This window comes from Emydura macquarii, unplaced genomic scaffold, assembly GCF_026122565.2.
Source record: "Emydura macquarii macquarii isolate MOO-44397 ecotype Brisbane River unplaced genomic scaffold, CSIRO-AGI_Emac_v2 contig_2205, whole genome shotgun sequence".
Lineage (NCBI taxonomy): Eukaryota > Metazoa > Chordata > Testudines > Chelidae > Emydura > Emydura macquarii.
The window spans coordinates 22,551,563-22,563,848 of record NW_027132342.1 but is presented as its reverse complement, the minus strand read 5'-3'; the positions used below and the strand labels follow the sequence as shown (position 1 = coordinate 22,563,848).

General features: G+C 43.5%; 1 protein-coding gene across 1 annotated transcript in view; it reads left to right on the top strand.

Annotated features, from left to right (window-relative positions):
* Positions 1–12,286, top strand: part of ANO4 (anoctamin 4) — a 340,774-nt gene that overhangs the window by 249,649 nt on the left and 78,839 nt on the right. The gene's annotated exons all lie outside the window — the stretch shown is intronic.

Below are 12,286 nucleotides of genomic sequence, written 5' to 3'. Positions count from 1 at the left end.
TTGTAACCCATCCCAGCTATCCCAGGTGTATTTCATTCACCTGCTAGGTCTTGTGTGTGGCACCTAAACTGTACATTTTCTGAGGCAGGGAGCTCATTGGTGGTGCCCAAGAGATAAACATATTACTTTGTTTATTTTTGGCTGGTTTACTTATCTGCCAAGACCTGAGTTCCAGAATCTGTGATGTCAGTTCTAAAGCTGATGACATAATTAACACCTAAAGCAGTGTAAACAGTGAAGGGAATGTAATAGTAGCTCTTGACACTGAAGTCATTGATGTCATCAGCTGCTGCAGGAGAGACATGAAACCCTGAACTCATATCTTCAGTTAAAAAGATGTACCGTTCCCTTGTAAAATGAATTAATTTATGTTCTTTTAGTAGAGATATGTTCTGTATTTAGAATATCTAGCTTTAAAAAAAAAGCATGTCAGTTCACTTTTAAATTATGTGGATCATTACCCATCTTTCACAGCAAACCCAATCCAAAAGTTATTTACAAAATTTCAAGTTTGAGCACTCGAACTACAATTGTTGGTGTATTTTATCCATAAACCACTTTTTTACTTTTATTTTGCTTGAGTCAGATGACTCCTTAAATGAATTATGTAGTATACTGGAACAATTTACCAATGGTCATGGTGGATTCTCCATCACTGACAATGTTTAAATTGAGATTGGATGTTTTTCTAAAAGATCTGCTCTGGGAAATATGTGGAGAAAGTTCTATGGCCTGTGTTATAGAGAAAGTCAGACTAGATGATCACAATGGTCCCTTCTGGCCTTGGAATCTATGACTCCATAAATATGTACTGTGGAGGAGGGAGGTGCAAAATGGATATAGGGAAATGATTGATTTGGGAATGAAGGGACAGAATTAATTGCTGGTCAGGAGGACTGGCAGATTTGAGGATGATAAACATCTTCTCACACATGCTTTTTTCAGACCACTTTAAGCACTATGTGTAACTCCAATGACTTCAAGAGCGTTACTCCTGTTTATGCCATTGTGAGAACAGAATCAGGAATTTTTTACTGTTTTTTTTTTTTTTAATTAATGTTCAGTATAAATTTCACCTAGAAAAAATCATTCATGAGGCATCAGGGATTGGTCAGTAAGAATATTAATGATTTCTCTTTCACCTCTTAATACTACTATGTGTAGTAGTCTCTTGCTTAGTTCTTCATAGTAAATCTTCAATATATACAACATTGATAATGATATGTTCTGAAGTTAGCAATGGCCTGTCATAGAAAGCAGACCAAATCTGAATTAACATTCAACTACAATATTATGTGGCATGCTGATAAACATACACTTCCATATCAGATTGGCAGAGCTTCAGCTGTCAATGTTTATCAGGCTTTCACCATTAAATCTGTCATCAGTTTGTTTTTTTTAAAGTTACACGTTAAAGTGAATTTAACATGCATTTTTTCAAACCCGGCAGGTCCTCAGGCTTCCGCAGGAACCATTTTAGGAACAGAGATATGCACATTTATTGAAATATTGGGGACCTGGGAATAGAAAGCTATCATCTTAGAAATGTTATGGTAACTTAGCTTATTGTTTTTCAGTGCTAAGGCATGTGTGATGAATTTTCACACTGGGATCTAGTTGAGTCAACTCAAGCAAATTTGCTGAAGTATTTGTACAAAAATTTGTACTACCCCTCCCAGCACTGGGCTCCATGCCTTCTCCCCCCTGCTTGCAGGGAGCCGAGCCCAGCTGCAGCTGGCTCTCCCGACTCCGCGCTTCGCCGCCAGCAAGAGGCGCGGAGCCAAGCTGCGGCTACCTTCCCCCCTCCCCCCGGCACTGGGCTCCCCGCTGGGTTCCATGCTTTCCCGCCAGCAAGAGCTGCCCAGCTGCTCTCGCTGGCAAGGAGCCAGCCCAGCAGCCGCTCCCCTCCCCCCCAGTTTAAACGGTAATCAGCTGTTTAAAATGTTTAAACAGCTGATTACTGTTTAAAACATTTAAACGGTTAACCTTTTACATCCCTATTCTCAATACAGGAATTACTAGGGGAGGTTTTATGATCTTTGTAATGCAGGAGATCAGATCAGATGATCATAATAGTCCTTCCATCCTTAAAATAAATGGGCTTATTCTCCACTGGTGTAAATCAGTGTCACTGCACAAATCTGGCCCTATGAATCACTGAATCAACATCAGATGGCAATATAGCAAAACACTTATAAATCCTGGCTTTGAAAAAATAAATACAAAAATTGCATTTTGAAATAAGAATTTTGCTTAATTATAGTGTTCATTGCTTACACTCACTGTAGTTAAAGTGGTAGAACAGTTATCTCATCAGCCTGATTTTATATGCTTATAACTTTCTCAAATATTAACCTTTTTGAGCTGAAACTTTTCATGCTTGATTTCTACCTGAAAGTTCCTTTTGGCTGTTTTTGAGTTCGGTAAGGGTGGAGAAACAAACAAACATTTTCCTATTTTTGAAATTCTAGTTATACTTTTCCTATCCAGGTCTGCAGCACAAATATAGCTAAAGTTTGACGCTTCAGACTTGGCGTGGACATAGTCTTCATTGGTGATGGTTTCACCAAGTGAAAGGCACTTTAGGAATGCATGAATGGATGGACAGATAATTTCTGTCACAGTTCAGGTCAATGGCACCTGGTATTTTTCCTCAATGGTACAGCAAGGGCACCCACATTTGGATTCCAGCTCCCTAGCTGTTGCCTCTCTGGAGTGGAGACATGCGTGTCTCTCCTTTCCGTTTGGGGCATTCTCATGCTGGACAGATTCCTTGCCTTTGCAATATAATTTTCAGCACAGATAGATTGCCCTAGGTCATCTGATTGCTTTCTCGTCAAAGACAGATAACCGTGTAATTGCTAGAGATATAAGTTACCACACAGTTCTTTCTAAGCAAGCCTACTTTATTCTTAAGGTACAAAGCATTAAGGAGAAAACATTAAAAACAATTTAAAAAAACCTACACACATATTAATAAATTTACCAGAGTTCATCCCAGCTCTCACATGGGATCTGGCAAGTGGAATCTTCTAATTCCCAACCCTAGGGGCAGACTAGTAGTTGCAAGTTCTTCAGAGCTACAGCTCAGAACAAGCACCCAGTCTTATGAGGCCTCAGTAGGCCAAGTCCTCCCAATCTTCCCTAAGGACTGGGACCCTCTGTGGATCAGGGGTCCTGTCTATTTGATGGAACAGGAAGAAGTCCATGAGGCAGGTTAAATCCCAGACTTTTAGTCAAAGTATTTTCTTTGTCTGGTGGTCTCTGGAGAATCCAGTCTGAACTAGTAGTATATGCATTTCTCCCCAGGGGCTGGCTTCAAAGGGTTAATAATGGAAGAAGTTTATTAGAATCATCTCTCCCTACTTGAGAAGGTACATACAATGCCCCAACAACACGTACACAATTGCATTTTAATACAATGTATTCCAAAAACTGTTAACCCTAATTTAATAAACTTTAACTTTATTGAGTTACCTTATTATTATTTCATAAGGTTTGTTCAGTATATCATAAGATATTTCCAGTCTGTCACAATATTTTGTTTGGTTTGGGGAGAAAAATTCTTAAAATACACATATGCTAAGATTTTATCAGATTGTAAGGAAGGCCTTTTCCCCTTCAGGTCATCACAGCACCATCTTCCTTGACAGCCAGATTAAAGGGTCAGGCTGGGAGAGGAGGAATTATTTCTGGGATGGTACATATGAGAGAGGCTTTAAAGGTCTTACTGAAATACATACAATTAAATCTGCAAAAACCTGACAACAGGGATAGGAGAAAACAGCAGATCTCAAGATTTTAAAGTGTGGCTACAATTTCTGCAGCATAGCCTAAGATTTTATTCTGAAGGCATATCTCACTGCATGCATCCTAAAACTGCCAGCACAGAAAGCATCCAAACTTCCTCTCCTTTCCAAGAAGCAATAATGGGGAGGGAGGCATCTCTGTACTGGAGGGAAAGTGCTCTATTCAAGTAAAGTTAGCACTTTTTTAGAAGTCCGGGATGAAAATGATTGAAAATAATCTGGCCACTAGGTGTCCCTGTCCTCCCGTGGCTATGGTTGATAAAGGGTCCTTTTGTTCAGGTAATAATTTTTCTGAAGACTATCCGCTATGGGAATGTTCACTATTCAAAATCTGAAATAATTTTTCCTTCAGAGATCGTAGCAATCCATTATTATTACACTACATTTTAGTTATTTTGTGAAGTGAGCTGCTGCTATTCAGCTGGGAATAGGAACTATAAATAATGAGCTGTGAATTTCCAACTCTCTACATCCTAGTTAGGAAAATGCTCTTAATTGCACAGAGATTGCATGCTGTGTGTCAGGATTCGTTTTTTCCTTTTCTTTTCTTTCAAATTAAAATGTGGAAAAAATTCTACTTTTCATTAGAGATTTACCTACCCTATAATTGGATAAAACATTAAAAATAGTAAATGGAAAATAGTCCCATGTGCAATCGTAACACCTCAGGCTGAGGACAATATGCTGGGACAATATCTGGATAGATTAAAAACTTGTAGTTTTTTGCAGTGTGTTGTAGCTGTGTTGGTCCTAAAATATGAGAGGGACAAGGCAGATGAGGTAATATCTTTTATTGGACTAACTTCTGTTAGTGGAAGAGACAAGCTTTTGAGCTTCACAGAGCTCTTTTTCAGGTCTGGGGAATGTAGGGTGACCAGATATCCTGGTTTTATAGGGACAATCCCAATATTTGGGGCTTTGTCTTATATAGGTGCCTGTTACCTGCCCACTCCTCCCCTCCCATCCCGATTTTTCACACTTGCTATCTGGTCAGCCTAGGGGAAGGTAACCAGATTGTCTAAGCTAAATACAAATTGGGACAGATTGTTAAGCATAAGGGGTTTACACATGCTGTAGGAGACCACTTATAATGAAGTGGGTAATTCAGGATTAGCATGCCATGAGATATGTTACAAATTGTTGTAATGAGCCATAACACCAGTGTCTCTGTTAAGTCCATGTTTTTCAGTGTCTAGAAGAGTTATGAACTTAAATTCCCAGGCTCATCTTTTGAAGGTGTTGTGCAGCTTTATTTTGGGGACTGAGACTTCTGATACAGCATGATCGTGTTGTGAAAAGTGTTCTCCCACAGGTGATGCAGTATTTTTGTCTTTTATCATTTTTCTTTGCAAGTTTATTCAAAAGCATTGTGACTGTCTGGTTTCACTCACATTGTTTTCGTTGGGGCATTTGATACACTTGATGTACAACATGTGTTAGGCATGTATAGGACCCAAGGTCTTGAAAGGCGTGTTGAGGAATGGGGTTGATCATCATAGCACTGGAGATATGTCTGCAGGTTTTCCATCTGTTGTTCTGGCAGAGTCTGATGACACTTTTGAACTGGTGTGTCCTGGTCTCTGGGGCACTTGTTCCTGATGATGAGTTTGTCTGAAGGTCAGAAACGGGAGGTTGGGAAAGATTTCTCTCAAGATGTGGTCCCCATCAAATATGGATTGTAACTGTTTGATGATACATATGGGTTCCAGTGTGAAGTGGCAGTGACAACTAGGGATGTACAGTCAGAGAGGGGATTTTTTTCTGTACTGAAGCAGATTCTCCCGTGGTATCTGGGTGGCCCATTCCATGATGCAATCTACTTCTCTGTTGGAGTGTCCTTATTTACTGAGGTGGTTTTAAGTGTGTTTAGCTGTGTATCATGGACTTTCTCTCAGAGCAACTTCTGTGATATCTGAGTGTCTGGCTGTAGATAACAGATTTCTTGGTGTGTCTGGGGTGGCTGCTGGATCTGTAAAGGAAAGTGTCATGATCTCTGGGTTTCTTGTATATAGTTGTTTGTAGGGATTTATTGTTGAAGCTGATCATGGTGTCCAGGAAATTGATGCTGGTGTGGGAGTTTTTTAGAGAGAGTATGATGGAAGGGGTGGTGGTTGTTGAAGTTGTGTTGGAAATCTATGAAGGAGTATAGGTAGTCTGTCCGGAAGATGAAAATATCATCAATGTATCTCAGGTATATCATTGGTTTCATGGTACATTTTTCCAGAAATTCATCCTCGAAGAGGCCCTTGAAGAGGTTTGCCCATTGGGGGGCCATCTTAGTACCCATGTCCAAAAACCACCAACCCCATTCCACCCACAAGTTGTCAAAGGGAATATTTTATTTTTGATAAATATATAAGACCTCTGATATTTCATACTTTGCACAAAATGGAAATGAATAAGCAATTCAAAATAGCAAAATGTGCTTTATGCTGGGATTCTCACTTTATACTTGCAAGACTATGTTGCTGATGATGATAGTAAGGGTTGCTATTGCGCCATCTCAAAAATAACTGCGAGTAACTAGTTAATTGGGGGTATATTTTCATAGACAAAGGAGGGAAAGCCCTTTCCCCATAAAAAGGAAAAGCTTGCCCCCTTAATATACACCTTCCTTAGTTACAGTGATTACTAGCTCTCAGCCTAAGAGCTAAGTGTCTGCAACTTCCATTGCCTTTAATGGAAGTTGCAGATGTTCAGCATCTCTTAGGTTCAGGCCGTCTGGCTAGAGCTGCTGGTCTTTAACTACTAATCGAATGTGTTTAGATTCCATTTTTGTTGGCATCAGGTGCTTGACTTGGACACCTAATGCACAGGGTGCCCTGCCAAAGAACAGCTGGTAAATGCAAGCGCTTTAGCTCAGTAACCAGGTCCTGGAGTGTTTAAGTTGTTTGCCTCATGGTTAATAGAAAATATCCAGTCCTTTGTTTCCTCAAATAAGCTTAAAAATAAATCAAAGTAAAAAGGACCAAAACCTGGCCCCAGGCACATGAACGGAACTTCCGTTGACTGAGAGTTGAACACTCTCATATTTGCACCAGTGGAAGTTTACAACCTGGTAAATTCCCAAAACAGAAAATGTATCAAAAGGAATTGGTTGGCTGGGTTGTTCCTAGTTCCCTTTGCATTCATTTGAGACCATTCTTTAGATGACATTTGGCTTTATTGCCTGTTATTCTGCCTTGTTAGCCATGGCAAGATAGTTTGATATCTCTAGTTCTGAGCCTAAGTAAGAAAGCTACCAGTTTCATTTCAAAGCAATTAACCTTCTTTTGTGCCTTATAATGTAACAAATTCAAGAACAATATATTTCAGCTGTGTGACATTTTCAAAAATGGGCTTTAATTAAGGACTGAACCTGGAATGTTTGCTCATCTGGGTAATCTCACTAATATCAGCTGGAGTCTGCACATGAGTAAGGACTACACCCAGCAGTAACGGTTGTAGGACCAGGCTAATGGATATAAGCTCTGGGGGACAGAGACCTTGGCTCCATGTATGTCTATAAGTGTCCAGCACACTGTACAAATAATGTTTAATTTTTAAATATATTTTTATATCAAGAATGAGCTAATCAGTTTGGTTAAAATGAGAAGTGACCCAAACATTTACCCCAAATTTATACAAACTTACCGTGAAGTTTTACTGAGGATCGAAAAATTTGATTATTTATGTTTAATGGTTCCAATCAGCACTGCAAAAACAGAAGTACTGATGACAGGCCTCTGTTGTTCGGCCGGGCTTTGTTGAGAACACATCTCGATTTTGATTGACCATCTCGGTCACCTTGGCTTTTTGGTCCGGCGTTAGGTCGGGGGATATCTTCACCTGCTCATGTGGGTGATTTTCCTGAGGCAGACTCTCTAGGGTGACTACACATGCCTCTCAGGCCTGCCAAGGCTTCAGGAGGTTAACATGGTAGATCTGCTCTTGTTTCCAGCAACCCAGCTGTTGCACTATGTAATTTACTTCTCCCATGGGTTCGACTACTTCATAAGGCCCCGGCCATTGAGCCAAGAGTTTGCTCTTGGCTGTGGGTACCAGTACCATTACTCAATCTCCAGGCTGGAACGGTCAAACCTTAGCTCAGCGATTATAGTAGGTCTGCTGGGCTTCCTGTGTCTTCTCCAAGTGTTCTTGTACAATGGGAGTGACTCGGGCTATTCGGTCTCTCATCTGCAGTATGTGGTCAATTAAGTTTTTTCCCGGGTTTGGTTCTTCCTTCATCTCCCTGGTGATGTCTAATATGTTCCGGGGATGTCACCCATATAACAACTCGAAGGGGGAAAACCTTGTGGAGGCCTGAGGAACCTCCTAGATGGCAAACATGAGGTAAGGCAACAGGGTATCCCAGTCTTTCCCGTCCCAACTCATTACTTTTCTTATCATTGCCTTGAGGGTCCTGTTGAACCTCTCCACCAGGCCATCAGCCTGTGGGTGGTAGACAGAAATCTGCAGGGCCTGTATGTGAAGCAAGGCACATAGGTCCTTTATTAGCTTTGACCTGAAGGGGATCTCTTGATCTGTCAGGATCTCCTTAGGTAGCCCTACTCTGGGAAAGGTCTTTACTAGCTCTGTTGCTATGGTGTTAGAGGCTGTGCTCCATAGGGGAAGAGCCTCCAGATATCGGGTAGCATAGTCCAGGACAAGTATGTGTTGATGGCCTCGGGCTGTCTTCTCCAGGGGCCCCACCAGGTCCATAGCTATCTGCCAAATGGGACCTCAGTAATTGGCAGAAGAACCAGAGGAGCCTGTAAGTGTGGATGGGGGCTGTGTAGCTGGCACTCAGGGCAAGAGGCACAATAGCGCTGGACCTCCTTGTGTACTCCCAGCCAGAAGAGCCTCCATAGGACCCGAGCCAGGGTTTTTTTTACTCCTAGATATGTCCCCCCAAAAAGTGACTATGGGCTAGGCTCCACACTGTCCTCTGATGCTTTTGTGGCACCAGGAGCTGCTGCACCTCCTGTCCTTGTATCTGTGCGACCCAGTATAATAGATCCCTCGATTATGAAGTAGGGCCCCGATCCCCAGACTTTCCCTCCTACAGGCACCCCATCTATTTCCACAACTTCCCTCCTGGCATTCTCATACCTCAAGTCCTCTTCCTGGTCTCACCCGAAACACTCCCTTACAGGACTGAGCTGTCTGAGCTCAGTGGGCCTGTCTCAGTCTCCACCCCACCTCATTCGGTGGGGTTGGATCTTGGACCAACCCCAGGTCTTTCTTCTCCCTGGGCAGTCCCCCTATGTGCTGCTCGTGTCTGTCTGTCTACAAGGGCAGCCTTCTGGCCCTGGGTCAGAATCTGGGTACCTAAAGCTTTAGCGGCTCCTTTACTGCTTGGTCTTTCTGGCCTTCCCAGGAATGGGGAACAGATCCTGAGCTATCTCAGAGAACATTGGGGGGTTACTTTCCACTGAGGAGGATTCATGCTTTTCAGGATCCCGCTTGTCTTCAGCGGGAGTAGGCTTCCAAACCCCGGGAAATCCCTTCCTCTGAGGATCTTAGGGACTACCCTGGCAGTGACTTTGGTGACATTTTCCTGAACCCTGATTTCTACCGGAATGGTGGGGTAATAGCTAACAGCCCCATGGACACAGGTTACCCCTGTGCATTTGCATGCATCAACTGACTCCGCTTGACTAACTTCCCTGAGACTAGTGTAATAGCACTCCCAGAGTCCACAAGTGCCATGGTTTCCGCCCCATTCAGCTTCACTGGCCTCATATTTATGTGGGGTCATTGCGACCCCCTGCAAGGTGGATCAGGGTGCAGGGGTCTGCCCAGCTTCCTAAATTACATTGCCTGGGCTCCTCGGCGTTAGGGCACTGGGTTGCTATATGGCCTAACTCCCTGCACACAGCACCAGTATGTGGCCCTAAGCAGCCCTCTATTCCTTGGGTTAAGGGGTCTGACTCTGTAGTCCGCTCTGCCTACGTCACTCTATTCCTTTGCAGCCTCTGGATGGCTCTTGGGTTCTTTCTTCTTTTCCCTAATCTTTCCCAGATTCTCAGTTGTTCAAACTGTGGGGATTGAGGCTGATGGCTTGACTCAGAGTGAGTCTTCCCTGGGGGGTTGGGAGAGCCCCCTGGCCGCCAGTTGTCTCTCTACCAGCATGGCTACCTCATCATAGGAGGAGGGGTCGTTCTGGCCTACCCATGCATGGAGGTCTGGCGGTAGTTCCTTCATGTGTCGGTCGACGACCAGGACCTCCAGGATCTATGGACCCCTGGTTGCAGCCACTTCTGTGCAAGGTGGGTGAGGTCAAACAATTGGGACCACAGGGGCTTGTTTTCTTGGTACCTCCAGGCTCTCACGGCCACTGTTACTCCTGATCGGGCCAGGATCTCTGCTTTCAACTGTGGGTAGTCGGCTGCAGCCTCAGTGGACATGTCATGGTAAGCCTTCTGGGCTTCCCCACACAGAAAAAAGGTGAGAATGCTGGCCTACTTGTCCTGGGGTCAGGCCTCATGCACTGCAGTCCTCTCAAAAATCAGAAGGTATGCCTCCACATCATCTTCCGCAGTCATCTTTGGTAGGTAGCTGGTGGCCCTCCAGGCTCACGTTCCATCAGACCTATGGGCTGTGGTGGTCAGGGTCTTTACCTGGTCCATCACCTCCTGCAGGAGGGCTTGGTCCTGGGCCACCTGACTCATTAGCAATTGATTACTCTCTTGTTGCACCCACATTGATTCCTGCGAGGCAGTCACCTGGGCCCTTGTGGCCTCTTGTTGGGCTGCCATGGCCTATACTAGTGCCCTCACCACATCATCCATTATGGTGAACGGGACAAAAGAAACCACACATGCGCCCCTCTTTTGTGTGTGTGTGTTTGCTTAGTCTGCTGCACTGACAAATCCCTCCCCTGACACCAGTTGTGACAAAACTCTTCCTCTACCTCGGTGGGTCCAGCGCTTCCTTCTAGAGGTAGTTCAGGGAACTGCTTCACCCCTTAGTGTTCTTCCACCCTTTAAAGACAGTCTTCCTAAGATGTCTGCTCCTTGCTTGGTCCCAGTCCTGTCTCTGGTTCTCAGAGGCCCTTGCCTCTTCGCTGGGGCTCTTGCCCCTCCAGTGAATAGCCAGTGGTGCGGGCCCAGTCCCACCCACAACTCCAGGCCCCAACCCAAAGACCCTACAAGTAGCAGCCTTGCACTGTGGCTTCAGGAAAGCTGCTAGCTTCCCTGGGTTACTTCCCCGTGCCCCTAGACTTAATGTCTGGACCCTGCTCGGTCCCTTCCTGGCCTCCTTGCCAGGGGAGGCTCTTGATCTCTCACAGCACCACTGGGCGTGGTAGTGCCGAACCAAATGTCCAGTTCTGTCTTCCCCTTCTGGTAGGGTCTTATCCCTTAGGCCTCCAGGCCTGGGAATGGTCCTTTGCCCTGTTTGAGCAAAGCTTTTCCTTTCCCCAGTCTTTGTACCTGAAGGATTCTCTTCTGCCAGTGTTCTGCTCCTTCTCCTAAACTCTCCTGATTTCTGACAGCATCTTGCCTGCTCACACATTCTTTGGTAACTTGCCTCACTCTCACAAACAACTCCAACCACACCCTTTCTCTGGAGGAGAGGCTTTCAACAAGTCTTGGGTGGGGCCTTGATTGGCTCCAGGTGTTTTAATTAACCTGGAGTAACCCCTGCTCAGCAACCAGGGGAAAAAAGGGACTTGCTGAGCCTGGGGCTGATATATTGGTCTTCTAGCACTCTCCGGTAGCCATCTAGTCTGACTCTGTTACAGCACCTTTGTGTATCTTTAGGTGCCTAACTATTTTTTTTTAAATATTTGGCCCTAAGACTTATTTTCCTCAAGAGAACACACACACCCTCTGAGTTAGTGTCCAAATGCACTCCCTCTTGGTGGTGAGCTTAACTGGTGCCTCAAAGCCAAATAACAAAACATGTGCGATACTACCTACAGTTTTCTAGTGATCTTGGTAATATATTAAAACATCATACTCTCCCCAAATATGTGTGTGAAATGTGATTAAGAAATATATATGTTATGTGATATGCCAACCAATCTAAACATAATGCAATTTGCAGTTGATCTTTCATTTTATTTTCTTGATTCATTACTAATCTAACCATGCTGTTGAATTTGAAACTACATAATTTCATGGTTAGCTCCTGAAAGTTAATTTTCTGGCCCATTTTGGCTTCCTGTATCGAACTGTCATAATGTTTTGACTTTATAATATACAACATTTGTAATGTATTATTTCATTTTCAATATTCATGTGGTTAACAGGATTGGTTTTTGGTAGAATGGATGTTTCCATATGAATCCTAATGATGAAACTCCGTATAATGTCCGAAATGGAAATTTGATCTGTGTGTTTTAGAGCAGCACTTTTAAATCTCAGTTCTTTGTAAATTTTGTGCATGGATGATGCAGTTTTTAAACATTATTTAAATATAATGCTTATGAAAGTGAATGACTAAGTAGCAAGGTCTTCTGAAAACTTCTCCTCTTTAGTCCTGGCTTACAA